The sequence below is a fragment of the Cryptotermes secundus genome, unplaced genomic scaffold, assembly GCF_002891405.2.
Source record: "Cryptotermes secundus unplaced genomic scaffold, Csec_1.0 scaffold431, whole genome shotgun sequence".
NCBI classification, from domain to species: Eukaryota; Metazoa; Arthropoda; class Insecta; order Blattodea; family Kalotermitidae; genus Cryptotermes; species Cryptotermes secundus.
Window position 1 is genome coordinate 619,919 of NW_019727097.1, and position 27,895 is coordinate 647,813.

General features: G+C 40.5%; 1 protein-coding gene across 1 annotated transcript in view; it reads left to right on the plus strand.

Annotated features, from left to right (window-relative positions):
• LOC111864398 overlaps positions 1-27,895 on the plus strand; it is a 120,727-nt gene that overhangs the window by 14,957 nt on the left and 77,875 nt on the right. The window contains exon 2 of the mRNA XM_033751419.1: positions 20,123-20,213. The gene's annotated coding sequence lies outside the window, so the exon portion shown is untranslated. The remainder of the gene's footprint in view (positions 1-20,122; positions 20,214-27,895) is intronic.

Here is a 27,895-nt window from a genome sequence, read left to right on the forward strand (position 1 = left end):
CGGAAACAGATCCAGTTTCCGAAACGTCGTGTTTTTATTAGTTATCTTAAAAACCAGGACGATGGATAAAGTCCGAAAAACCAATATATCAGTGTGTTATACACCATCGTCAGAATCCTATAGTAACTACGACAATTGTAGTTTTTCATGAAAGACGTATTTCATGTTATTACAGGATAGTTTTTGGGAAATACCAGCAAACATAAAATCGGTTTGTTTTATTCCTCTTTCCTAGTTCGATTCCAGTGGTAAAGTAAAGTTGTCCCTGTGCTTAATTAAGAACTATGCCATGAGGACATGGGGGACCGGAGGTAAAGCTCCACAATTCTTGACCTCGACTTTAGTTGGAAGTGGTAAGTCAGCTGCATTCCCCGACAGCTTTACCCCTGGGAAATCGCCCAGGTGCCCATTGGATTGGACGCTTGGTGAGCCCCAAAGACGATCTGGACTCCGTTGAGAAGAGAAATACTTGTCCCTGCAGGGAATCGAACCCCGGTCGCTATACTGACTGAGTTATGTAGAATATATCGACTTCAGATACTTATGTCATTTTCAGAACTACGATTCAGTTATTTAACCAAACTCAACTATTTGGTTCGTTAATATAAAAATTACACTTAGAGAATTCAATATTACTTATTCATTTGACGTACCAAGAAGGCTCGGTTTAATATTATTTCGTTTCGAGAGTTCTCCAGGTGTCATGGCGTCTAGTGCCGTTGCTGTGGAACGATGCGAGAAGGAACATGCGTTGCCTGGTGTCGGCCGGTAAACACTTCAACGACATCCGAGTTATCTGTAGGCAACCGCCCATAACAACAATAGAGGAACTGTTGGAGGTGTTTTCTGTTGGGTCCTCCCCGAGGCTATATAGCGAGGACCCCAGGTCGGTTGAATTCAGTTGTGGGATATTCACCGGAGAGTAATTACGTGAGCGCGGGAAACTAAAGAATCTCCACTGTTAAAGCCGTTTCCAGGAGACGTCTAGTGAAGACTCAGAAGACTTAGCGTGTACTAGTGATTTTAAGTGTGGTGATCGGCGTTAACACTGCAATTACTTGTAGTTCAGACTGGCGTGTACAAGTGGTTAATAAATCCAATTCACCAATCCTTACCTCGTCTATAGTCGCACACCTCATCCACAATGATACTAATACAAATAAACATTTACTTTTATGTGAAAGGCGTGTGAAAAAAGAAATTATTACTACGATAGAGGTGTGTTTGTGTGGCTCTGGGGAAATAAATTGTTGTGTGAGAAATATAATTTTTTATTCACTTCGAAGTACGGGCTCTCTGTGATTTCATTAAGTAACTCTGTATAGAACGGAATTGCGTCACGTTCGAAGTCTGTTTTTGGAATGACAAAATGTTTCCGCCTGCTTTATTCACTAGTCGTGTGTGTATTCATATCAACTGTTGCGTCAGCGAATAGCACAACCAACAGACCGTGAAAGAGAATATAAGATAACTGTTCATCACCGAAACCGCTGAGTTCGATTTATCTCTCAATATTAGTTTCTATCAGGGTATTTGTGGTTTTGTTTCAAATAACAAGCCTGTGAATATGTGAAATAAAGGTCTACTGACGATCTGGACACGGAACTCAGAAGTGGAAACAAAAGTGCAGAGAGAATTTTGTAAGAAATTTGGAACTGCAAAAAATTATTAGGTTACTGAACTACCGGTTCAACCTAAAACGTCGAATGGGATGGAATGGTGATTATTAATTATGAGTAGGTAAGAGTTTAGAAGAGCCGGTCACGGTAGCCGAGCGGTCTAAGGCATGCACAGTCTTCGCTCGCTCGGAAGCCGAGATCGTGGGTTCGAATCCCACTCAGGGCATGGAAATTTGTGTACGTTTTTCTGTGTTTGTGTACAGGTAGAGGCCTTGCGACGAGCTGATCACTCGCCCAAGGAGTACTACCGAATGTGTAAGATCTAGAAAAACCGAAGTGAACGGAGAAGTTCATGGAGGTAGGCCTAGGCCCACTGGGGCTGTAGTGCCAAGGAAAAAAAAAAGAGTTTAGAAGATGGATAATGTCCCGGATTTCGTCGACGGTCTCTGTGGTCTAGTGGTCAGAGTTCCTGGTTACAGATCCTGAGGTCCTGGGTTACATTCCCGGCGCTACCAGATTTTCTGAGAAGTAGTGGGTCTGGAACGGGGTCCACTCAGCGTCGTGGGGATAATTGAGGAGTTATTTCAAGGAATTAGCGGTTCCGGCCTAGAAAACCGAAATTAACGGCCGTGGGGAACCGTTGTTTTGATCACGTGACACCTTCTATCCTCATAAGATGGCACTAACTTCGTTGACAAGTGACGGTCGCTCGGTCGGTATAATTCGCTTGCGGACTACATACCACGGAGTTCCGGAGTTCGTCTTGATAGATTTACAAAAATTATGGACAACCTTAGGAAGGATAACTGAAAACCCAACCGAGATTTGAACTGGATACCATTCGAATACAAATCTTGCATATTACTGTGACAGGCAATTAGAAGGTATAAGTTACTTAAAATCGCAATTTACAGGTTGCTTTACAAGGTAGGAAACTTCCGTTTCTTATCACGGGGGAATTATTTAGTGGAAGGCAGCTGAGAGGTAAACTGAGAAGAATATTTGGAAGAATTGAAATGACGAGGCAAGAAGAAAATTACCCATTTAATATGTCCGTAAATTTGTGTGTGCAAGTCGAAGAACTTTTTTTCTGCCTCTTGCACCACTTTTAAGCTTACTCCCACTTAGGAGCACAGGGCTGATTTCTCAGTTTATTGATCACTTTCACAGGCGGTAGGACTCCTTTGACGAGTGATCAGCTTGTCACAAGGCCTCTACCTAAACACAGGACAACATGAACACAGAATAAACGCATACACACACCAAACATCCATGCCTTGTGCGTGATTCGAACCCATGATCCCGGTTTCCGAAGGAGCGAAGAGAGTACATGCCTTAGATCGCTCGGCGACCGTGACCGGCGAAGCATAATAACTTAGAGAAGTTAATTGTAAGCACCCACAACGAACAGCAATCATTGTTCCTCAACTCGCAGTGCAGATGTGCTCACAGGCACGTCAATATAAAAATACTGAACTTATATGTAATACCTCCAGAATGTTTATATATTCTTAGATGAAAAAAAAAGGTAAAGTTGTTGCTGCACTTAACTAATTAAGCACTACATTATGAAGACGTATGGGGAAGTGGATGTATAAATCCAGGTTTTCTTGACCTCGGCACTAGTTGGAGGTAAGTGGTTAGCTTGAAGCCATACCTCCTGGGAAAGAGCCTCCGGTACCCATCGGATAGAAGGCTAGGTGGGTCCCAGAGACGGTCTGGACGACACGGAGAAGTGAAAGCTTTACCCCCACTGGGACTTTAACTTTGGTCGTTCAGTCCGTAGCCAGTCGCTATCATCATCATCAGTAATCTGTCAAGACGACAGGTCCACAGTCTCTTTCAAAACAATTCCTCCACTTAATGCGATCTAGAGCTTTCTCCTTCAAATGACAGTATCCTCTTCTGTCCCCAAGGTCATCCAGCATCTTCTTACGTCTTCTTCCTCGTCTTCTTGTCACTTCTATCCGCCCATCTATCTTTCCTTCGATAGCTTCTTTTAGAAGGCAGTTTCTGCGTAAAACATGACCAATCCAATTAGCCTTCCGTTTTCTTATTTCATGTAGGATATTCCTCTGCTCACTGACTCTAATTAACACTTCTTCATTTCTCACATAATCGGTCCAACTGATCTTCTCCATTCTTCTCCAACACCACATTTCGAAACTTTCCAGATGTTTCTGATCTACTGCCCTAAGTGTCCATGTTTCAGCCCCATACAGAGCTATGCTCCAAATGTAGCATTTCACTAGTTTCTTCCTCAAATTTAAGTCCAATTTGCTGGTAAAAAGATTCTTCTTCTTGCTAAATGCAGCTTTTGCCATGGCAATCCTGGATTTAATTTCACAAGTACACCTTCCATCATCTGTTAACAAGCTACCCAAATATTTAAAACATTTCACATTCTCCACTTGTTTTTGGTCGCTATACCGACTTGAAAATTTTGATAACCACTTTCTGACTGCCTAATGTTGTTTGTCCCTAGTGGTATTAAAATACCTTAAACCCTTATAAAAATACTCTTCACTTCGAACGTAGAGTATTCATAAAATGAAAACTGATTACTTCTGACCAGGACGTCTGGAATTACCCCTTGCCGCCATCTTTCGCCATCTGGACGCCACTAGAGATCTCACCGGCAGATTATCCCTTTTCTCTGTGTGACCACACCGCTTCTCCTAGTTATCTTGTGGCTTACGTCTTCAGTGTCTGGAAACATAAGCCAGGCTGCTCCTGTATTATTACAGCATCAGCACGGAATCTTGGGTGTCGAAGCCATGTGTATGTTATCTAATTCTTGTAGCTGTACGGCACAGGGGCATGGAAGAGTACCGAGGGATGGAATGGGGTCTGGATGTTAGGATGGAATCGTATTATTAACTTTAGTCTGCAATAATCCGGTCGCTTCCCTTATCTACCAACCCCAGTTAATGGGGACGGGCAGTAAGGGTTGAGAAGCAGACAAGAGTAGGAATACGATCAATATGGCCGAGAATATTATCTTCACTTCCCTTTTTTTAGACACTGTTTTAGACATTTCTGTCTCTATTTTTTTTTACCTTAGTTTTACTAACATTTGTTTGCTATATAGGCTTGTTTATTTTCTCGGTAGAGTTTCAGTATTTTGGATGAAGGTATATTTATTACTCTTTTCGTATTACTTATTTCGTAACTGTCGAGACAGATATTAAAATGGATCTTAGAGAGATAGGATGGGATGGTATGGATTGGATTGATCTGTCTCAGGATAAAGACCAGTGGAAGGCTCTTGTGAACACGGTAATGAACTTTCGGGTTCCATAAAATGCTGAACAATTCTTGAGTAGCTGCAGATTTGACTTCTGCTCAAGAAGGACTCAGTTTAATAAGTAAGAAAGTAAGTGCCGATAACAGTGACCGAGCTAAGGAAAGAAAGGTCATCGTGCTCTCGAACACTGTTCGAATTCTGTTCGAGGCATCGATTCTCTTATATCGTCCTGTATATGTAGCGATCTTGTGATTGGTCGACGCGCCGTCTAAGGAGTCATACCAGCTGTCTGCAAGATTCGTAGTTTGGGATTAATCCTGGAATGGGAAAAGACCAGAGGGTCTAATTCGTCGAAGGAGAAGAAGATCTTTCTAGGAATTAAACTAAGTTTAGAATAAGGATCTGTTAGTAATTACTCTTCCTTTGTAACTAATAATAAACATGTTAGGTTAGATTTATGTAAAAGAACATTATCAAAATGAAATGTTGTAGCTCTGTATTGCCTGCGTCATCACAGATGAATAATAGTGTTGTTCTGTATTCAGTACGGTGAGGTTTAATAAAGTCAGAGGATATGAGCTGTTCCCTAAAGTCATCATAATTTATGATACACCGTTTGCTTATGCCGGCTTTGTAATAATTAGTTCATCACAGTGGAGCTGAATTCTGTTAACCATTAGCGTCGAATAGGGTAAACTTTATAGCGCAGTTATAAAACGCAAGTTTCTGCAATTCCGCCATTCATGTCATTGCAGGTTATTTAACGACACTGTTTTATTTTCAGAGGATAGCCTATATAGTATATAACGAGATATCTCAGTAATCATGAGCAAGTATTTTTGAGTGCGTAGCGAGCAAATACAGTGCATGCCTTAGACCGTTCGGCTATCGTGACCGGCCCCACAAAATTATATATACAGTGAATTATCTGAGAGAATGTTCTGTAAAATATTAGAATAACTATTTAAGGTCAAGGACACCGGCCAGTCAGTGTAATATATATTGGAATGTGATACGGCATTAACAGTTTTACACGCCACACTATATTTATGACGTTCATGCCATCTTTCGTTCAGCGCTGGAACTGTTCTTTCCGACCTTCATAGTCGAGCTGGTTTGAAGTTGTTGAATTTCCATTGCAGTTAGAACGGAGAGGTGCAAAAATGGGTGTAACTCCAAAGTTAAGAAATTTTGTACCTCTTCTGAGCATTTCATCTGTAGTGTAGTTGGATGAGGCACTGTGCTGCAAGCCGAAATTTCGCGGGTTCGGTTCCTGATGAGGTAAATGGATTTTTCAATTTAGCTAATCCTTCCAGCCGCATTATGACCCTATGGTCGAGTCACCTCTTAACAGAAATGAGTACCAGGAATATTCTTGCGGGGTATAGGGCGGCCGGCGCGTAAGGCTGACAACCTCACCGCCATCTTTGTGCTGATTTTCTAGAAAACGTGAGAGCTTCGACGTCTCGCAACCCTATGGGCCTCCACTGCTAGCTTTACCTTTATTTTACCTGCGCATTTTATATTCAATGCTATTGATTTGTGTCTGTAATAAGTTACCATGGAGAACAAAGTGATATGGGGTGTTGCCAAAAAACTCATTTGTGGAGTAATACGTAAATGTGAATATTTTCTTTTTCTCGTTATTGATACGTGTCAGTGAGCTAAACTATCCGTCAGTGTACTGGAGTGCGTCAGGTACAATTATGTCAGGTCGGCGGAGGAATATAATACATTATGTATTTTTGGAAGGGCAGTTTAGTGGAAATTGCGCGGGGTCTTGTCTGATGTGACGCCGGGCTAAATAGCTAAGTGACAAGTCGAGATGAGGCCAGTAGACAGGTGGAGTGGCAGGCAGGGGTTCCTGCCCCTACATTACTCTAATCGGGACGTTAGCTCTTCATCAGACTGGCGTTCCTCAGCCCTTATCGCAATTTGTCAGCCAGTCCTGCAGAAATATGGGAATATATTCAGTCTGTTAGCATTATTAAAGTGTTTTAGCAATAATTGCTTCTTACATAAGTTAGAGATATACACGTTTCTCAGAATCTGCATACGTGACTAAATGCTGCCTTGTAAACTGGAAATTTCAGTAGGAGGTGATGTCGGTGACCACACTGTTTAACTTTTTCAGGACATAAAAAAAGTCTTAATCACAAATTCAGAGTTCTGTACTTATTTGGTAAGAAACTATTGTCTTACAATCAAACACATTTGCGATAAAGTAAAGGGAGTAGGAGGATTTTCATTTTTTGTGTGTGTATGTGTTGTCATGTTTTAGGGTTGTAATTATAGACGGGGTTTGGATTGGATGATTGGATTTATTGCGCTTATACACTCAACTCGTAACTACAAATAATATAACGCTATCGCTGATACACACACTTTACAGTTCACCGTTAAGGCGCATCCACATTACTCCTGCTCGCCAGACTTGTGCTCGTCGGGAGACTCGTCTGGCTTTTATTTGTGCTCGTAAATCTTTGCCCATGCTACTTCAGTTGCTCGCCAGGCTTCGGCGCGTGAGGATCCGTATATTTACTCGTAGTGTGTATAGGCTGTAGTCGTATTTTACTTTATTGACTAGTTTTTAATTTAAAATTTGCTTGTCTCGTGACTTGTCATATCGTCCACATTACTCGCGAGCATAGCGAGTCACACGAGCACGAGCACAGTAATGTGGACGCGCCTTTACACGCACACACTAGTATTCTCAGTCTTCATTAGTCGTATCCTGGCAATGGATTTATAAAAGCCTGTCACTGTAGCACACGTGAAGTCCTCACAGCCTAATTCTTTTCTTTCCATTTCCTCTCAATTATCTTCGACTGCCGAGTCTCTAGACACTCCTTCAAATCTCTATGTCAGCTGGCCTGGCGTCGTCCTTATATAGCTTCGGGGTTGACCCATAGAAAACACCGCTCATTCTCTTATGCTAACCATTTGCACGGCAAGGCGTTTGCGTAGTCCAGCAACGGGTTGTTTACCAAGAAACTGCTGCCCTAGCAATGTCGTTGTCACGTTGTTTTGACTCCGCAGGAACGTGTTTACCGGGCCGTTGCCCAGCAATAAGCGTCTATTCTGACTTCATTATTCCAGCTTTCGGGCGTCATGTCACACTATGTATGTTATATGCATGCGTCTGTTTATGCACGTATCGTGTATAATTTTATGTGCGAAGTCCTGTGATGTGTATATGTAAAAAAGTAAAGCTATCCCTGTAACGGGCCGTGAAGGCCCATAGGGTTGTGATGAGGGTCCCATATTTTCTACACAATCGGCTCACAGATAGCGGTGAGGTTGTCAGCCTTACGCTCCGGCCGCGCTTCACTCCCCAGGAAAATTATTTAATTCATTCCTGGTATTCATTTCTGTCAGAGGCTGAGTCTACCCCAGGGCCATAATGCGGCTGGAAGGATTAGGTCAATTGAAAAAATCTAATGACCTTATCGGGACTTGAACCCGCTACCTTCCGGCTTGTAGCATAGCCCCTCAACCAAGTATATGTAGACTATATAATTTCCCAGCTAAATAAAACGTCGTGGAAAAAACCCCAGAAAAACCTGCGCAATGGCGACGCTGTGTCAGGTCGCCTCATAGCTGCTGCCATCTGTTAGTTGCGGCCGGAATCTGTAGCACGTCATGGTGTTCCAAAACTGACAGGTCTCCTCAACTATCAAACTGTAACGCAGTTAACATAACATAATTTGCTGTGCGGCTAACCTCCATAGCAGACATTAGCTCTGTTCGAGTTTCCGTTTTATTGTTTGTTGCTTGCGTCCGTAGGGAGCAGATTTTTCAAATTGCTGAATTCGCCAAGTTCAGAAATCATTTGAATTTTGTATATACTCAAATTGCGCCACACGTAACCAAATGTCACGAATTGTTACTTGTAAAATCATGTAATCGCTTTAAGTTTACATTGGGAAATTTAGTAGTAACTTATGATACAGCCCATGTACACTGTAAATATAGTAGGATTGGCCATAATTTGATAGTTTATAGCTTAACATAAGCGGCAAGTATGCAGTTAGAGCCATATATCCACTAACATCCGTACGACCTTCAGTACGACCTTCAGGAACGGTAATGCCGTTCAGTTTTTATGTGCTTATTTTGGAAGGGAAGCAGTTAATATTATCTCTGATTGCGGGAACATATACGACACTGTAATTAGCGTAATACACACTAGAGAATATGCTCTTTACATCATTAACGGAGGAAAATTAACGTTATGCAATAAAGTATACGTGGAAATATGGATATTCTCCAAGGAAATCAGCTGCATGTACCTGAAAATTGTTGCTGCTCTCAGAGATTGATATGTGATAATGACGCTTATGTATCTTTTGTCGTCGAATGTTGAACAGTTATTTACTTTTCAAGGTCAATCTTTAGTCAATTATTTCCAACGAAATGTGCAAAGTACTTCACTGGAATATTTACAATGGATTGGTATATTATAATGATATATGAAGTGAAGACTGCAGAAGTTTAATTTCATCAATTTAGTAATAGAACCTCTGTTCTATGTATCACATTCATAGAGCTATAGAATGTACCCTGTACAGACGAGCAACACGCCATGTCCTCACATGAGTTACAAAGTGCACTGATGTTGCCAGTGGAATTTTCGAATATGTATTGTACTAGGTAAATTGTACCAATTTTATCACTTGAACAGTAAATACCGGTATTGGAGACAGTACGTAATGTCTCTTATAATTAATTTTGGAACTGTACTGTATACTGAGAAGTTTCCGAGATAGTGATATATATATATATAATTTTTGCTTAGGATTATCGACACTATGACCTCCCAGAATATCGAGCTTTCCTCTTGGGACACCCTGTATAAACCGCATTTTTTACGTATTGTGGAATTAAAATGCTTCTAGTTGTTTCCTAAATAATTATTTTGGCACACTGATATATTGGGTTTTTGGACTTTATCCATCATCCTGGTTTTTAAGATAACTAATAAAAACACGACGTTTCGGAAACTGGATCTGTTTGCGNAAGTCCAAAAACCCAATATATCACTGTGCTATACACCATCGTCAGAATCCTATAGTAATTATTTTGGCATTTGCTTGAGGTAATCATTGTTGCAGTAAACAGTTAAATTTCAAACTCTCTGTCTGCCAAACTAGAATCTTTACGCCAACGAATTGTACCATTTTGATGAAGCGGGTACTACCTAGCAGCCACAATACTAGCTTAGTTCTGATACAGAAACGACATGGAGAGAAGCGGTCAGTAGCATTTTCACACGAGGACAGGGGTCAGTGAACTACCCGATCCATGTCACGCACTTTTCTCGCAAAGTACAATACACAGGCGCCCACCAGAGGTCACCTGTGTCACTCACATTTAAAGCACTTCTGATGTCACTGGGCTCAGAAATTCGAGATCCTTTACGATAAATCCGACATCCACCCGCCTTCAGAGTTCGGCTGAAATTTTATTTTGATGAAGAAGCTTCAAGACTGTTGAAAGCCGCTTAGAGGCTGCAGCGGAAATAAGCGTTGGCGTAGGCAGACAATGCTCTCAGCTGTGAATAAGTTTGAGCCGCGGGACTCTCATGTGGTTCACAATCTCTGCGGGTTTAGTGCTGACCTGTACTGACAATTCGTAGGAGCAAGCAATTATAATGGAAGACATGTTATTGAACTTAAAAATCCGGAATAGCTCAGTCGGTACGGCGAAAAGCTTCAGGCTGGACGGCCTGTGTTCAGTTCCCTTCTCCATAGTGTCCAAATCGGCTCTGGGGCCCACCCAGCCTCCTAATGTAATCGGTACCGCGAGCCCTTTCCTCGGAGGTAAGGCGGCAGGATCATGAAGCTGTGAGCTCACCTCCATCTAGTGCAAGAATGGTGGAAATATACCTCCACTCCCATATACGCCTTCATGGTGTGGTGCTTAATTGAACACAGAGACAACTATGTTAGGCATTACATTACACCGCGTATACGACTATTTAATTAGTTAGTTACTTATTGGAGAGGGTGGGTTTCCCCATGCACTTAGACCTGTATTGGTCCATTGTGCTTCCCTCTATGATATTCTACCAGACTCTATACCCTACCGATATTGGTGCGTACCATCAGTCCCGACCGAGCCAGCGAGTTCGGCCTCTACTGGCTTGGCCGTATCTATAATGCTTCCCCCATCTATCAGAGGCGTTAGAGACTACTGTTGGGCGGGAAATGTCCTTGAATTTAGCTCAGTGACCTCCTTTGGAAATATGAGGTTCTTTTACGTGCCGTAAAGCTACGACACGGGACCCACGGCTTAAAGTCCCTCCCTCCCTGAATTTTTCCGCCCTTAAAAATTCCACGACCTCCGCCGGGTTTGAACCCGCGTACCACGAGTCATGAGGTGGGAACGTTACCTCTAGACTACGGAAGCCGCTTATACGACAATTTAAGGAAATTAGTCTCAACGGATGCAAAATGTAGCTATAATTGGTTAATTGGTATTTTGAAAATGGATAAAAATTGAAATAACAGAGAACAATAAAACAATATAAGTGAAGGAAGTACTTGTTATTTTAATTAGTTGTGGAAACACATCTTATCATCAACTTCTGAGAATATAAACAGATTTATAAAATCCAAGGTATTCATAACAATTAGAAACCTATTGTGGACTTCTTGGGAAACGATCTATTTACAGCAAGATTTTTGGGGATATGTTGCACACGTGATTTTTTTGGAAAGAAAGATATAGTGCATTATCTCGTGGTTATTAGTAAATGAATTACTGACGTTTTATTGGGAAAACAGAAATGAATTTGAGCTCAAATATACAAGGTCAAGAAAATTTCGCCTCGTTTTGAATGACAGCAAGCCAGACTTAAACATGTGTTTTATTTATAGCTTCCAGATTTATCGGTTTAAGGTCAAGTAAATTTGCCCTTGTGCTTATTTGTTTAAGCACTGTGCCATGAAGACATATGGGATAGTGGAGGTATACCTCCACCTTTCTTTGACCTCAGTACTATATGAAGATGAGTAGTCAGCTTCACGTCCCTGCGGCTTTACCTCGGGGGGAAAATCTCACGGTACTCATTGGATAGGAGGCTGAGTGCTCCCCACAACCGGCCTGACGCTGTGGAGAAAATATGAATTTTGCACTGTCGGGAATAGAGACTAGGCCATCCAACCCATTATTGGTTTACTTAACTTGAAGCATTCTTAATACATTTAAACGATTTTAACGGATATTTTATATGGAATTTAATGTATCATTTGAATTCAGTTGTTTACTATATTAATTCCTTGACCTTGATTTGATGTTCTTATCAATTAAAGACAGAAACAGGTCGCTCAGTCACACAGAAAATTATGTAGTTAGACGTATATGCATTCAGATATCAAAATATTAGCTCTGTGTTGGGCACGGTTATTTGGAACCATAAGAAAAGCAGCCTTAAGTTTTGGGTGTCACTGTTATGATAACATGGAAATATTTTAAAATATTTGGGCGAAGATTCGGTACTATTTATAAAGGATATGTATTCTACTGCCTAACAATATGACATTTTTGAGCATAATGTATTCTATATAGCTCAGTCTTTCCCATTGATAAAGGTATATTGTCTACAATTATACAATTCATAATTTTGGCCGTAATACGAATAATTGCTGATAGTAATAATTCATCTCCCTGTTAAAGCATTTTGACAGAAAAACAAAACTGAGGGGGCATACATATGTGTAACATTCCTACGCAACCAAAATGATGGCAATTAAACTGATGAGAACATGTTGGTAGTGAGTGGGATGTGAAGGTTGACATGTGGTACATATTGTGGTTCAGAAAATTACGACATTAAAACTATGTCAGAAATGTTAACACAGCAAATTAGAATTTAATTCAATGCAAGTCTCTTACTGATAACTGTTTTATTACTGTATAAAAATAATGAACCGAAAATAGACTCAAAATATCCTTCTACAGCCCAGTGGCTCTATATGTACCACCCGTTTTAACCTACTAAGAATCTGCATTCTGGCCAAAATGTGAATGTACGTGTTTCTTATGGTTGTCATCGTAAAGAGCGTTTGCTTCCCTATAGAATACTAACTGGTTGTTCTTTATAGCTGTGTAATATGCTTCTTGTCAGGTACGAAGTGAATTTCAATATATTATTTAGAATAAATTCAGTCTTTAACACTTTAAAGACTGAGAGTTTAGTGGTAAATTGCTGCATGATCTCTCCAGTACAGTGATCATTGTTTCAGAGTCCCGCCAGAGATATGACAATATTTTACGGTCTAACGGCTCTGGCATCCTTCAGATCACTCTCCTCAATTAAAGGTTGAGTTTCTTTTAAATACGTAATATATAGAAATTCAGTTTGTACCTCACAGGAAGCACACTATATTTTCGTTACAAAGCTCAACCAGTTAACGCTGGTTCGTGAAAGAAATGCTGTTTATTGTGAGAAACATACGAAACACATACATGCCATCTGTTGGCAGAATTCATGGGTTTAGTACGTTAAAGCAAGTGGTATATATGGTAACCTAACGGCTTAAAAGTGTGGTAGTGTATCTATCTATAGTAAGTAACATATTATCAAAACTTTAATAACGTCGGTCTTTTATCTGATATTGCTGGGGAAAAACACTGCAGTCGTCAAACAGCCAGCCTTTCTCATCCTTCATGACAAATATTTTTTTCCTTGGCACTACAGCCCCAGTGGACCTAGGTCTATCTCCATGAACTTCTCCGTTCACTTCGGTTTTTCTAGATCTTACACATTCGGTAGGACTCCTTGGGCGGGTGATCAGCTCGTCGCAAGGCCTCTGCCTGTACACAAACACAGAAAAACGCACACACACAAACTAAACATCCATGCCCTGAGTGGGATTCGAACCCAAGATCACGGTTTCCAAGCGAGCGAAGACAGTACATACCTTAGATCGCTCGGCTACCGTGACCGGCCATGACAAATATATTGAAGGGAATTTCAGATATATAAGGGTATTAATGAAGCAAAAAATGAACATATTTTCAGTTGATATTTTATGCTATTTCTTTATAAATTGTGTAAATATAATAAGAAGTAAATCTTGAAACTAATTTAAGTCAACAGAGATACAACAGCTGATCTGATCAAAGTACTTTAAATATTATGGTGAATCTGAGGTTTTCATAGCGGTGATTATGAAGACTACTTTTGGGAGGGGTTACTACCATACTCTGTCGAACTACACACAACGTTACAGTAAAAAAGTTCTCCCACTGTTCAATGTATACTGACACACTTGAAATTTTCTTCATATGTTAACACTTATGATGAAATTAGAAGTCTTCTGTAGGTTGCTGGAAGTTTCTTTCACTCTTCATTTCTTTTTCCACAGAAATTGTCACCAGGCTGTTCATATGCGTCCATCGCCTCGTCACCTGTCAACGGGTAAGAGTTTATTTCAATACAGTGAAGAAAATTGGACGCAGTTGTTTTCCAATTGCAGTAAATAACGTCTTATAAAATTATGAAACGGTTACCTTCTTATTTTGATAGATATTTTGGACATTGGCTCTTGTACCAATTTTTCCAAACCATGACATTTCGGAAACTGGTTCTATTTGTTTTTCAGATGATACAATAAAGTAAGGAACTTTTTCCAGCTGGTCTCTTGGTAGACCAGTTCTCAAATTTTGGCCCATGATTTGGAGGATAGCTCTGCCAAAGGGAGAAGCAGGGTAGGATAACTTAGTTCATGATGGTTTGAAGAAACTGAGACAATGGTCAATATTTAAAATATGTGTTAAAATTTGTTATAAATAATTGTCAGAAATTTTCAAACTTCGCTGATATCTTCCGATTATTTGCCATAGAATTAGGGACAAATACAGAAAATTTTTATGTTTTGACCCTCCATTTTCCTGCTGAAAAAGCGATCTCTTCTTTCGAGCATAATCATAAATAGGAATTGCTTCCGAAAAAAAAATACATTTTGGTCCGAGAGTTTAGAGAACGGAGAATTAAATATCAGACAATGAGAAACTTAAAGTTTAATAGTATTTGCAATATTATTTTCAAATATTAGATCAAGACATAGCATGCAAGGAAGAAGAAAAAAATACAGAAAGTTTTCATGAGAGAACCACGAGGTTCACTTGTAAACAAAACAGGACGTGAAGTACAATCCCCACAAATTTATGAAGCATGTGGGAGCGCAAAAGAATTTAACTAAAAAACAGAAAGAAAAATCGCTCGTATGGCAACATATTCTGTTGAATGAGTGGACAATTTTCTCCTACCCCCTCCCTCCACCCCTCTCTCTCCACATAACCGTTCGCCTTGTTGGGATATGCCATATTTCTCCAGGGTGTAGTGTAAACATTACCTCCTACATCCTCATAGTCTTCTGAGTGGCCTTTATGGCCTCAAAGAAAAACAATATATTAATTGGAGGAAAATTGAATATTTAAGTAAGTTATTAGGAGTTTATGTTATTAAAATCTGATGCCAATATTGGCACATTATTGAGTTCCGGGCGTTTCATCTGGAGGAAAATGAATGTAAATAGTAAGAAAAATATATTCCTTGATAATTACTATTTACTATTGGTGGTGCAAAGAATATATTTAAAAGGGTAGGACGAACGATTCTACGGATTTGAGTGAATCTTATATAAACTGTAGAAAACATACCAGATTATGTATACACAATAATTTACGCATTTCGGTCGGTATATCTCATGGGAAAATATTCAACTTCGTGTGTTCGAAGCAGACATGTTTATGCTCGTATTTGTCGCCCTTTGAAGATGTCGAGTAATGCTAAACTCGAATTTGTCAAATCGATAGAATAAGCTCAGTATGTTTCGGTGCGCTTCTTTTGAAAACGCATTGAAGATATGTGGCCTCTTGTGTCACAGAATAGCATCCCATTAGCTATCTACCAATGGAAAATACTGGTTCAAACAGTAACCCAGGAATTATAGAGTCGTATTCGACGTCGATTGTGATAAAGAAAATTTGATTGAATTAAAGTGTAACGCCATTTAAATACTTAAATTGGAAAATAATTTCTCGTGCAATGAACCATCTGACTGAATTTTTGTATACATATTTCACAAATCTTGTAAGACTGTCATTCAAGGCCGGAAGTCTATCATTTTTACCACTTTTTACGCCACCTCGTAAATTTTAGAGTAAGAGAAACAAATACATAGTCCTTTATAAAATTGATGATATACTTACCAAGTTTAGTGTCCGTAAATTTTCACCACGAAAGAAAACCCTCTTGAAAACTGTGATTCAAAGTGAAGTGTCACATTGTTATACCCCACTCCACCGCTTGTTATGCTTGCATATCCACCGGTGTCATTTTCCTTTTGGTCTAACACTTCAATGCAGTTAATTTTTGCATCCGGATTTGAGTAAGACATGTCAGAAGATGTGTAACGAAGAAATTTATAGGACCTCACTATCGACTTTTCGGTTAGGAGCCTATCTCCGGGTTTTGACTGGCAATCTGAAAAATTATGCCTCTCTTCTCCTGAAATTTGCGACACGAATATACAAAATAAGAACAGTACAGAAAAGTTGACTGTAGACATTTTGCTTCCTGCTAAGCTCACTTTCAGACAGTGTTCACACAGTCTCTACGACAAAGTGTACTTGTTATTGTGAACAAATATGATAATGTTATTGATCAATTTGACCCTCTTCCCTGGGTCTCTGAGTGCAAGGTTAGAAGTTCAAGTGATATGGCAACGTTATTTCAACATTAGGATTATCAAGGAACGTCATTACAATATTTGCACACGCAGCTGTGCTTGTGTCCGTATAAAAGTCACAGTAATTACAATTGTACACAAATTCATATTTTTTCTTAATTAAATCAGAAAAATACATGATAACTATACTCATAAAGTAAAAGTAAAGTAAAGCTATCCCTGTAACAGAACGTGGAGGCCCATAGGGTTGTGAGATGTTGAGGCTCCCACATTTTCTAGACAATCGGCTCATAGAGGGCGACAAGGTTGTCAGCCATACGCGACGGCCGCCCTTTACCCCCAAGAATATTCCTGGTATTAATTTCTGTTAGAGACTGAGTCGACCGACCCCAGGGTCATAGTGTGGCCGGAAGGATTAGGTCAATTGAAAAAATCCAGTGACCTCATCGGTACTTGAACCCGCGACCTTCCGGATTATAGCATAGTGCCTCAACCAACTACGGTACCGCGTGCCCCTAAGTATACTCATACGTAGAGAAAGGCAAAACATAGCTGTTTTTAACTAAAAAGTGGAAAATTTTAATAGTAAAACGTTATGTAGAAAACAAAGTTGTCCTGTTCCAGACTACGAGTGGGAAACAGAGAACACAAATTTGACTTTCGACACGAAATAAACAACCAGGGATGTACGTTCTATGTTTTTCCTTCCCTATATACCATGATCTTGGCGAACGTTTTTTACCATCCTCCTTTCATTCTATGTACTTATATGCCGGCTTCGGTAGCCCACTTGACTCCCATCAGCATCGTGTTATGGTAATAACTGAGGCAACCGGAACCTGCACCCTTGAAGCCAGTCCACTGCTCGAAATCAACAGCACAACTTCCACTGTCCACAAACCGTTTATTTATTCAGAAGCGAAATATTATAACTTCATTTGCAAGCACGGAGTAATATGGCCCTTTACTATTATCAAATTTTAACGATTCATAGTGAAGGACTGAATTTAGAGAAACATGAGGAGTGCAGTCCAGTGACGTCTGCCTCCGATCAATTCAAAACGCCAAGTTTTCGAAGAGTGGTATCCTGCTGGAGCATCGCTTCATCCCCTAAGAAGGATTTTGAATCGACGGCCTCTCTCTCAGACAAGAATTCATCTCCTATTGGCTGATTTTATGTAGCCAAATTCATCATGCAATTAGCACAAGCCAATCACATAACGACCCTTGAGAATTAAACAGTTCCAAAGATACAGAACTCGGAACCCCACATGTGAGAGCGGTTATTTTCTTTAGTTTAGGGTCCAGCTACACCCTTCGGAAGACACTCTATGACAGCTACACGTGCCAACTAAACAAAATTCACATCTTCGGAAAACTACAGACTTGCCTCCCGTGGTGACCTTGTTCCCTTCCGGCCATCGAAATTGCATGTAAACAAAAACAAGGCAGTTGTTTTCTGGCCAGATACGAAAAGCAAGTCATAACATGCTAATAAATCGGTCTCGCCAATAAACCAGTCACCCTTCCGAAATGGCTAACGAGGACCATAGCGTCCACGGAGAACTGTAACAGGTTTGGACTGACACAGTTTGTCGGAATTTGGCGTAGAATTATAAATCTTCACATCATAATTCTAACCATGTTAGCATTAAATGAAACGTCTTCATGGATAAGTTGGTTTAACTGAATACACAAACGGAATTAATCTAGAATAACATGTATATAAAGAGAGGGAATCTGTATAAGTCCACTTGGATTTGGTTCTCAAGAATACTGATTTTATAGGAAATATCCCTCTTCGAGCACGCATGTTGTCGTGAACAGAGAGATAATTTTGATAAAGTACTCTCATATTCAAGTAATGGTACGGAATGGAATTAGAATGGGCCTCTATTAATATATATTTTTGTTCCATTTTCAAATGAAATTGCTAGGCTTGGATCACATCTCTTCAAGGATTTTGAAATTGGTACAAATATAAAATTCGCATGATATTTCTACGTCACTTGCAACACTAAATACGTTTACTTCCTGTATACCGTTTCTTTTCCTGAATTTTAGAATTGTAACATCTAATATGAAGCACTGCATGGAATGCTGGCACTAGCAGAAGGGCATAAGTCGCAGCACATTGCCACATTATACACATCTTGCAGCTTCATACAAGGACGTGCCACTTCTTGTTTGCATCCTGCATCTTAATTTCCGCGTAAACTCGCTGCACTTATATTGCAACAAATTTAATATTAATATTAATATTAAATTAATAATTTAATTTTTATTTAATTTTAATTTAATTTAATAATTGAATTAATAATTAATTTTTATTAATTGATATTAATATTAATATCCGTACTTCAACCGGATTAATTTAAATGAACAATTAAGACTATAATTTATTAAGGAAATTCGTGATTTAAACAGGTTACACTTGTTAGGCTTGTTAGGAATGAATGAATGTACAAGTGGCAGTGGTACCATCTTCTCACGAAGTGTATGGTTTAAAAAGGAGAGTATTTCAAAGGTGACAGCAGCCGCTAATGCACAGTTAAGCAAATCTTGCTTTCACAGGGCCATCCCGGGAATTAAATTGTCGCACCAGATATGAGGTGTGAGCCATAATAATACGCACCTTGCACCGCGACTTTCAGTGATCTACTGTGCTTCCCATTTTGACTGAACCTTTGTCATTCCTACACTTCGAATGAAAGTGGAAGTGAAATGAGGCCGTCATAATACTCGTAGTCACTTGGTTCCATGAAGAAATGGACCAGGTGACGATATCTTAAATAAGCTACAGCCTTACACACACATAGGATGTGCGTGGCACCTTTCACAAGTAGGGTCATCTGTCAGTCCCAGTTGACCTGTATTTTTTTCTTGGCACTACAGCCCCAGTGGGCTTAGGCCTACCTCCATGAACTTCTCCGTTCACTTCGGTTTTTCTAGATCTTACATATTCGGTAGGACTCCTTGGGCGGGTGATCAGCTCGTCGCAAGGCCTCTACCTGTACCCAAAGACAGAAAAACGCGCGCACACAAACTAAACATCCATGCCCTGAGTGGGATTCGAACCGACGNAGCTATTAGCAAAGTCAAATCTAAGAGACCACCACGTGTTTGGGGTGTGGTTAAGGGGAGGAGAAACGAGAAATGTGGGCCTATTCAAACTTTAGTAGAGAAACTTATTAGGAAAGTGTATACTTAGAAGACAGAGAAGAAGACGACATTACGATAAACTTGGAGTGACAGATTCCGAAGAACAGCAATAAGTGGAACTTTCTAATTGTTGTCGTGCAATGAATAGCTTCATTTGTGTAGGTGTTGAACCTCAAGTGTGAACTTCGAGAGTAGAGTAGAAAGAAGGAAAATATTATAATGGGTCTTACGGACAGAGTTTATAAGGATTGATGTAACTGCAGTTGGCTGGGGATCGAGTCCAGAGAGAGACTGGATGTTAGCCGTGTTGGGCATTCTGGTTACGCTACCGCATAAATGAAGCAAGTACATTTTAGTGGAAGAACATAAGTAATAAGATATTTCCATTGCAGAGAAATCCGGGAGATCCATACTCAGGGCCAGGAACTCTGTACCCATTAAAGCGTACATCTTCACGTGTGTTCTGTACAGACTGGCTGCAACGTACGTATACAATTTTGTCATTAGTGGGAGAACAGGAATACACAGATGCCTCATTTTGTTAAGACTTGTCATATCGGAAGCTGACAATTTAGTTCTCTGAGGTTTGCGTAAAAATACTGTCTTCTCTCACTTTAACACTGGTATCGTGGGTTCGAATCCCACTCAAGGCATGGATGTCTGTGTTTGTGTTGTCCTGTGCATAGGTAGCGGACTTGCAAAGGGCTAACCACTCGTCCAAGGAGTGCTACCGACTGTAAAAAAAAAAAAGATTACGAAACTGAAGAAAAGGTTAGGGCACAACATAGGGCTCTAAAGTCATTGATGAACGAATGAATAAATAAATTAATACCTGAGGAAGTGTCGACTAACAACATAACTGTAACTCAAAGTTCCTCATCTCCACGCATCGCTACATTGATCTTAGTAGCCCAGGATCAGAACTGGCAGAGCAGTCGTGTTTCCTTTGCTGATCTCTCTTTGCATTATGGCTAATAGAAGAACAGAGATATCACGGAGCATTCAATTTTTTAATTACTCCTAAAGGCGGTTCATCACTTTTAAAGAAAGGCTAAAATATGGTTTATTTTGCAATTTTCCTAATTACTAAACTTTTTCTCTGGCACCGAGGACTCTTAAATGAAGATTGAAAGAATAACAGATTGTGCATATACCGTGAGGGAATGGTAAATCATTCGGGTGACTGGTTTCATGAGCAACGCTAAACTTGGGGTTGGCAAACCTCCTTCCCTTCCACTGGAGATAAAGAAGGTGCTCTAGGAAAAGCGATGAAAACGGGCCGTCAGATAAAAACAGTATCGCTTCGTCGCTCGCAACCTGACGGTGATGGCCGCGGAAACGGAAAGCAGGGAGGAAGAGTCCTGCTTTAAATTTTATTTTTATCTCTTCCTGCTGACTATAAACGCCCTTTAATCTCCAGGCACTCTTCTCTCTCTCTTTCTCTTTCTGCTGCTACATATTCTGTCTCTTTTTTCTTTATGGCTAAATTTGCATGGAGTCACCTTCGCTTGGTTATAATCAGGAGTAGGGAATTCTATTTCCAAATTTATTGAAAGCGACCGAAGATTTTAGAGGTGGTGAGAACAGATTGTTGATTTATATTACTCATTGTCAGCACTGGGTTGGTTCCCATGGTAGAGCTAGTCTCAATCAATAGATCTCTCGTCACTGGGTTTAACTCTACTTAACGGATTCTCTTTGAGCCTACCCTTCCACCTGAGTACGGAAACACGTCCGGTTTCCAAAACCTTGTGCTCCTTTGGCCATTTTGGGTCCCTGTAACCACGGCATGGCGCGTCCTCCAGGTATGGAGGGAAGTTGCGAATATATTGAATAAGCAGTCGCGGACAGCCGACAAGGGTTGTCCTCCAGCTTTGGGGTTGGGCGTGGGGCTAACAACTCTTCGCCGTAAAAAATAAGCTTACTACGAAAATGTTCACAAAGCATTGGACCTGGACTGGCTCAGGATATGGACCGCTGGAGGGCTCTTGTGAACGCGGTAATGAACCTTCGGGTTCCATAAAATGCTAGGAAGTTCTTGAGTAGCTGTAGAATTGGCGGTTCCTCAAGAAGGGCTCAGATTCATGAGTGATGAGTGAATGTGCTCCTTTAGAATGTTAGACGGAGCACAAAAGTGAGGAAACTCAGTAATCCCGAGGATTTGCACCCTTGTTTTGTTGCGTAATGTTCGGAACATGGCAACAAGAGGTTGAAAGAAACATTATTAAATTTAAGGACGATAATAGCAAATAAGATGGAATTATAATGAATCCAGTATTAATGCTGCATAATTTCTGTAAGCAGATTTCACATCCAGAGACACAGAACCAATATGTTTCTCATGACTTCCTCAGTCTGGCTGTTAAGGAACTCTAGATGAACTCTACTGAACTGGCGATTGGCGTTCCCAAGATTCGAGTTCGATTTAGATTCGAGATTTTCGATATAATGGAAATGAATAACTGAATGTCATGCAAGTAGACACAGAAGTTACTTACATTGTAAATTTCAGTGAGACTGGAGACGCAATTCTCACAGCTTTGCGGGTCAAAGTAATATGAACATATTTGTCATTGTGTAAGATTTGAGGCTTTCACGGCGGTGACTATGAAGAAAGCAGTCTTCTGGGATTTGGCACCGTGTATATGTGGTGTTAACCGACGTTTCGAAAGAACGTATCGCCTCCATCTTCAGGGTAGAAGAAAAAATATAAGAAATCTGCAAGCGAAGAGACAGTGAGAAACGGTAAAAGCAGACTGTGCACAGTCTTCTCAGTTGAATAGACGGATACAAATGTAGTGACTCTGGGAAATGTATTTTATTTGTTGATTAACATTAAAGTTTGGTAAGGACTACTACAGATTTGGACTAGCTGTATCGATTGGGCCAAACTGAGTAGGTTTTACCTGAAATCGGAGAGAGACTGCAGTCTCCGAAACGTTGTGTTTTGATATATAAAGAGGACGGCGTTTTATGTAAAGACAAGAGGATGGGTAATGTCCAGAAACATAATATTTGTACCAATGTACCATCGTCACAGTCTTTTAGTTCGTATTTACTTTCTTCCTATATAAGATAATCTATATGTTCTTATTTTGCATTCCAGCTCATGATTTGAACTGGCCAACCCCGCTGTAAAAGTAAGTAAAGCTACCCCTGTACCAGGCTGTGAAGGCCCATAGGGTTGTGAGAGGTTGAGGGTCCCACATTATCTAGACAGTCGGCTCAAAGATGGCGGTAAGGTTGTCAGCCTTACGCGCCGGCCACGCATTACTCCCCCGGAAAATTATTTTAATTAATTCCTGGTACTCATTTCTGTTAGAGGCTGAGTCAACCCCTGGGCCATAGTGGGGCTGGAAGGATTATGTCAATTGAAAAAAGTTCAGTGACCTCATCGGGACTTGAACCCGCGACCTTCCGGCTTGTAGCATAATGCCTCAACCAACTACGCTACCGCGTGCCCCCTGTGTAAAAAATCAAAGAAACCGAAAAAGCGGCCGAGGTCCGAAGGGCTATAGTGACATGTAGACTCTAATTCTAGAGCGATCCTTCTTAAACGGCTTATGTAAGTTTCCCAGGNGTTGAAAAAAGTTTAGTGACCTCATCGGGACTTGAACCCGCGGCCTTCCGGCTTGTAGCATAGTGCTTCAACCAACTACGCTACCGCGTGCCCCCTCTTGTGCACCAACTACGCTACCGCGTGCCCCCTCTTGTACTTAAGCGATTTCCTTCTCTGTTACGGAACTTTCGTAGTTTATGAGCTCTTACCTCTGGTTCGACATCTTCCCCCGCCATAATAACCATACTCACAGCCCTTAAATATACGCTGAATATAAGATGCTCAAAAGCTATAACCGTAAATTTTGGCACGAAATGACTTTCATCTCTATTATTAAGTAGCAGTGTATGTTAAGACACCTTTCGAAAAAAGGGGTCCCCATTGTGAAGCTGTCTTCGTAATAATGATAAGAATATTAATGATGGTTTCTTAATATGATTCATTTTTATCTCTATTTGAGTCTCTGTTTTCGTGTTATTCTCGTTACACGTCTTGTATCTTCAGCCAAAACATTTTTCTACATCGATTTTTTGCGGAAAATCGGTACGGTTTCTTTTAGTTTGGGAACTCCCATTGTACATGTGTAATGATTTTATCTCTCGCTGAATGATTCATCTTACAATCATGATACTGACAAGAACATTAATCATTGCAGTTCTTCTATTATTATTCATAATCAAGCAGTGAATACTTACCAGAAGATTCGTTGATTTAGTTCGACGCTTAATTGAATATCACGTTGTAGTTAAACCCTTGTTCTGTTTTCAGGACGTCCAGTCTTTGAATCTCAGTTACGAAATCAGTTATATTTATTTTAAGTTTCAGCGTGTAAATGATGAAATAATAGGGAGGAACATGGACTGATGGCGTTTGAGACCAGTGGAGGGCTCTTGTGAACACGATAATGAACCTTCGGGTTCCATAAAATGCTGGAAAATTCTTGAGAACCTGTACAATGGGCGGCTCCTCAACAAGGGCTCAGCTTCATGAGTGAATGCGTGTGTGATGGAAATATTAGCTGGTAGAGGAAGGTATATATGTTCCAGTGGGTATTGGAATCTTGGCCTTAACTGAAAATATTATCTTTAGATGGCAGTACAGCTCATTGTATCTTTCTAGAACTTCCCAAATTCACCACGTACATAGCCACTAAAAGTGGAAGAGTTATTCATGGAAGCCGTTGCTTAACATGGAAATTCTTGTATTTGCCTGATGGATGTTTAACAAGCTTTACGTCAGTTTTACATAAATTCCTGTTCGCGCTTTGAAATATTTCGTTAAATATCATAATTTTAAAAATTCTCTTTCAGTATTTTTTTCGTAAAATAATTATCGTATTCCTGAAATTCGCTATTTACTAGGAAGTATTTTTTTTAATAATTTTATTACTACGATGTTAAAGCGACGAGTTCACGTTTCACCACCAGTCTTGTGTAAGTCCTTTATGTGTGCCTTTGACAGCATACCTGTGCGATCATGCAAAGCTTGTCTCTACATCAGTTTAGCGGTAAAGGACGGAATTATTGACAAAGAGACCAAAAACGAATAGAAATTTCACGGTTATTTGTTAATCGATCTGAAACGTAAAACCTTACTGATAAACTAGAAATGAAAACAGTCTACACTGAGGATACTGATATTTATAAAGCTTCCCTCTGAAATTTGGTTTTTGAAATAAATATATATTTGTACATATATATCCTGTCATCGCGTCCGGATTACCATCCACTGGTTGCCGATGGCAAAACTGACCAGATGTGAAGCTGACCACTCACTGCCACACAGTGAACGAGGTTAAGCATGCGTGGAGCTATGTTGCTTGTATCTTATTCGCCATGATTTCATGGTGCTTAATTCAGCACAGCCGCAAATTTACCTTTACATTATATCTCCTTTAGCTGCGTGATTAATTACAAAAAAAAAGAAGAAACTTGTATAGAAAAAATAGAACGAATGAATAAGGAAGAAAGCGACAAAGAAACAATAAAATAAAGGAAGAATAACAGGAAAATTAAAAAAGAGGTGCACAATTGTAAGCAACATTTTATACTCAGAATGCAATGTTTTCAATCTGAATATTGCTCCGTCAGTTTTGGTCTTGACAAAGGCTGCGCCATAGATCAAGCGGTTAGTCGCTGGCTTCCCACCGCGGCGGCCTGGGTTCGATCCCGGGTCTGGTCAAGTGAGATTTGTGGTGGATAAAGTGGCGCTGGGGCGGGTTTTCTCCGAGTACTTCGGTTTCCCCTGCCGATCTTCATTCCACCAAATTCTCCATCATCATAATCACCCGGGGCAGGCTACAATAGGCCAATCAGTGGCTGCCGTGCCGAGTGGACCCAGTTGGACTCCACCCCCAACTAATCGAATTAAAAAAAAAAATTGGTCTTGACACCGGTAGCCTCCGCTGTGCTCCCACAGAACTACTTGGTTGGCAGGCAAATTTACAACCAGAGCACGTTTGCTCGAAAAAGAAAAATGTGTTGAAGGTCAGGACTCAGGAAAATGTTGATTTAAATTTCAAGGCCGTCTGAAACTCAGTGTACGTTGTTGCTGTGTTATTGGGCGCATCGTGTTAGAACGAGTAAACAGTTTCTTGCTGTACAGTTTTTAACGAGTCTGCTCCACAATGTATACATGGTAATTATTTTGGATATTGTCTGTAGTCCCATGTCTTTTCAGACATAGTCAGATGTCGAAATTTATTGACTTTTATCATCATCATCATCAGTAATCTGTCAGACGACAGGTCCACAGTCTCTTCCAAAACAGTTTCTCCACTTAATGCGATCTTCTGTTTTTGGAAAGAGACTATCCAGGAAAAGTGATAATGTGGTAGTTTTTCCATTTGCTTTCCACATCGCAGTACAACAGCCGTTCAAACCACTCTGGTCACGCCTGTTGCTATACGAACTTGAACCATCTCGAGCATCATTTGTTCTGTGCTTCAAGTCGCTACTGATGACGCTGCTTCCGACATCAGTTTTTGGTGTCTCTCTTCGTCTGATGCCTACCCTTTGACCTGTCCAGCAAGGGAGGCCCTGCCAGTAGCTACGCTGCCGCTGGTATAGCTCTCAGGGTCCTTGGCATACTCAAACCCCCTCACCACGATAAGGCGGAGACACCAACGAGGGGGGACTTTTATATACCAAGAAATTATTTTTGTGTGTTTATGTATGTAAATCATCCTGGTTATAAGTAAAATAATCTGTAACACGGGCGGTCAACGTGAGTCGCGAACCACATGCGGCCCATTTGAAGTGTTTGTGCATCTTGCAGGAAATTAAATCTAGTATTCGATCTTTTTCCACGGGTGTATTTGTTTTAAAACTGGGCTGTGTGGAAAGCGCATACCTAAGCACCTACTCCAGTCAGTTCGTTTTTGTGGCGCCCGAATTCCTCAACATTGTCATATGCGGCCCCGATATCAGTGCCTTTGGCTACCCCTGCTTCATAGTAATATAATGACTATTAGTAAGACGATGTCACGGCCACGCCATAACTCAAGCGGTTAGTCGCTGGCTTCTCACTGTGGCGGCCCGGGTTCGATCCCGGGTCTGGTCAAGTGGGATTTGTGGTGGGCAAAGCGGCGCTGGGGCGGGTTTTCTCCGAGTACTTCGGTTTCCCCTGACAATCTTCATTCCACAAAATTCTCCATCATCATAATCACCCGGGGCAGGTACAATAGGCCAATCTGTGGCCGCCGTGGCGAGTGGACCCATCTAGACTCCACCCCACCGATGTCACAAAAGCGGAGGAAGAGCAACACACATCTAGAGCTTAACTCTGTTATTCAAGTGTCGTCACGTGTCGTTTGAACTGGAAAGGAACGCAGGGACCAGAAACATTTCTCTCGCTTTACATGCCCTGCATACTGCATACCGTAGCCTATAAGCTCCTGAATTTCCAGACCGTGCAGTACGCGTACATTATCAGTCACCCACTGAACTGATTTCCTCTTGTCTTATCACATTTGCACGTCACTGCTCTTGTGTGCTCCCTCCAGAATACGCGATCTCCCATTTCAAGTTTTCGGAAATCACTTCCATTCAACGTCTTGCTCCAACGTATCTACAAATATCTGTAGAAAGAGGAAGGTGGGACAAAGGAACAAAAAAGAATGTAACAAAGGGAGATGAGATTAAGGAACAGCTGTAGAGAGAGTGAGAAAGAGAAAAGGGAAGAGAGAAAGGATGATAAAATGAAAGAAAAATCATAAGAAGAAAAATAGACGACGGAAAGAGAAAAGAAAAAGAGGAAGATGAAGTAACGAGGTTTTAAATAAAAATATTATTCTTCCTCTCCGTCCTATCTCTGTTTACATGAAATACTACTGCAACAGGTGGGTGGTTATGAATTGTGAATCAGGCTGTGGAAGTACACTCTGATTTTAAGGTAGGGATAGCCTTTGCAGGATTCTCCAGTACGTAAAAAGTAAAACTTCAGGACACTGGGCCTCCGGGGTTTTGGGACCTTAATAAATTGTGCCAAACGCATTTTATAATACGATTTCTAAAATGTGTTTGACAAGAACTTCAGTGGAAACTTTCCTTTCTATCATACTGGATACATTTCGATAGGAATACAATGTATCCGAACACGTACAAAC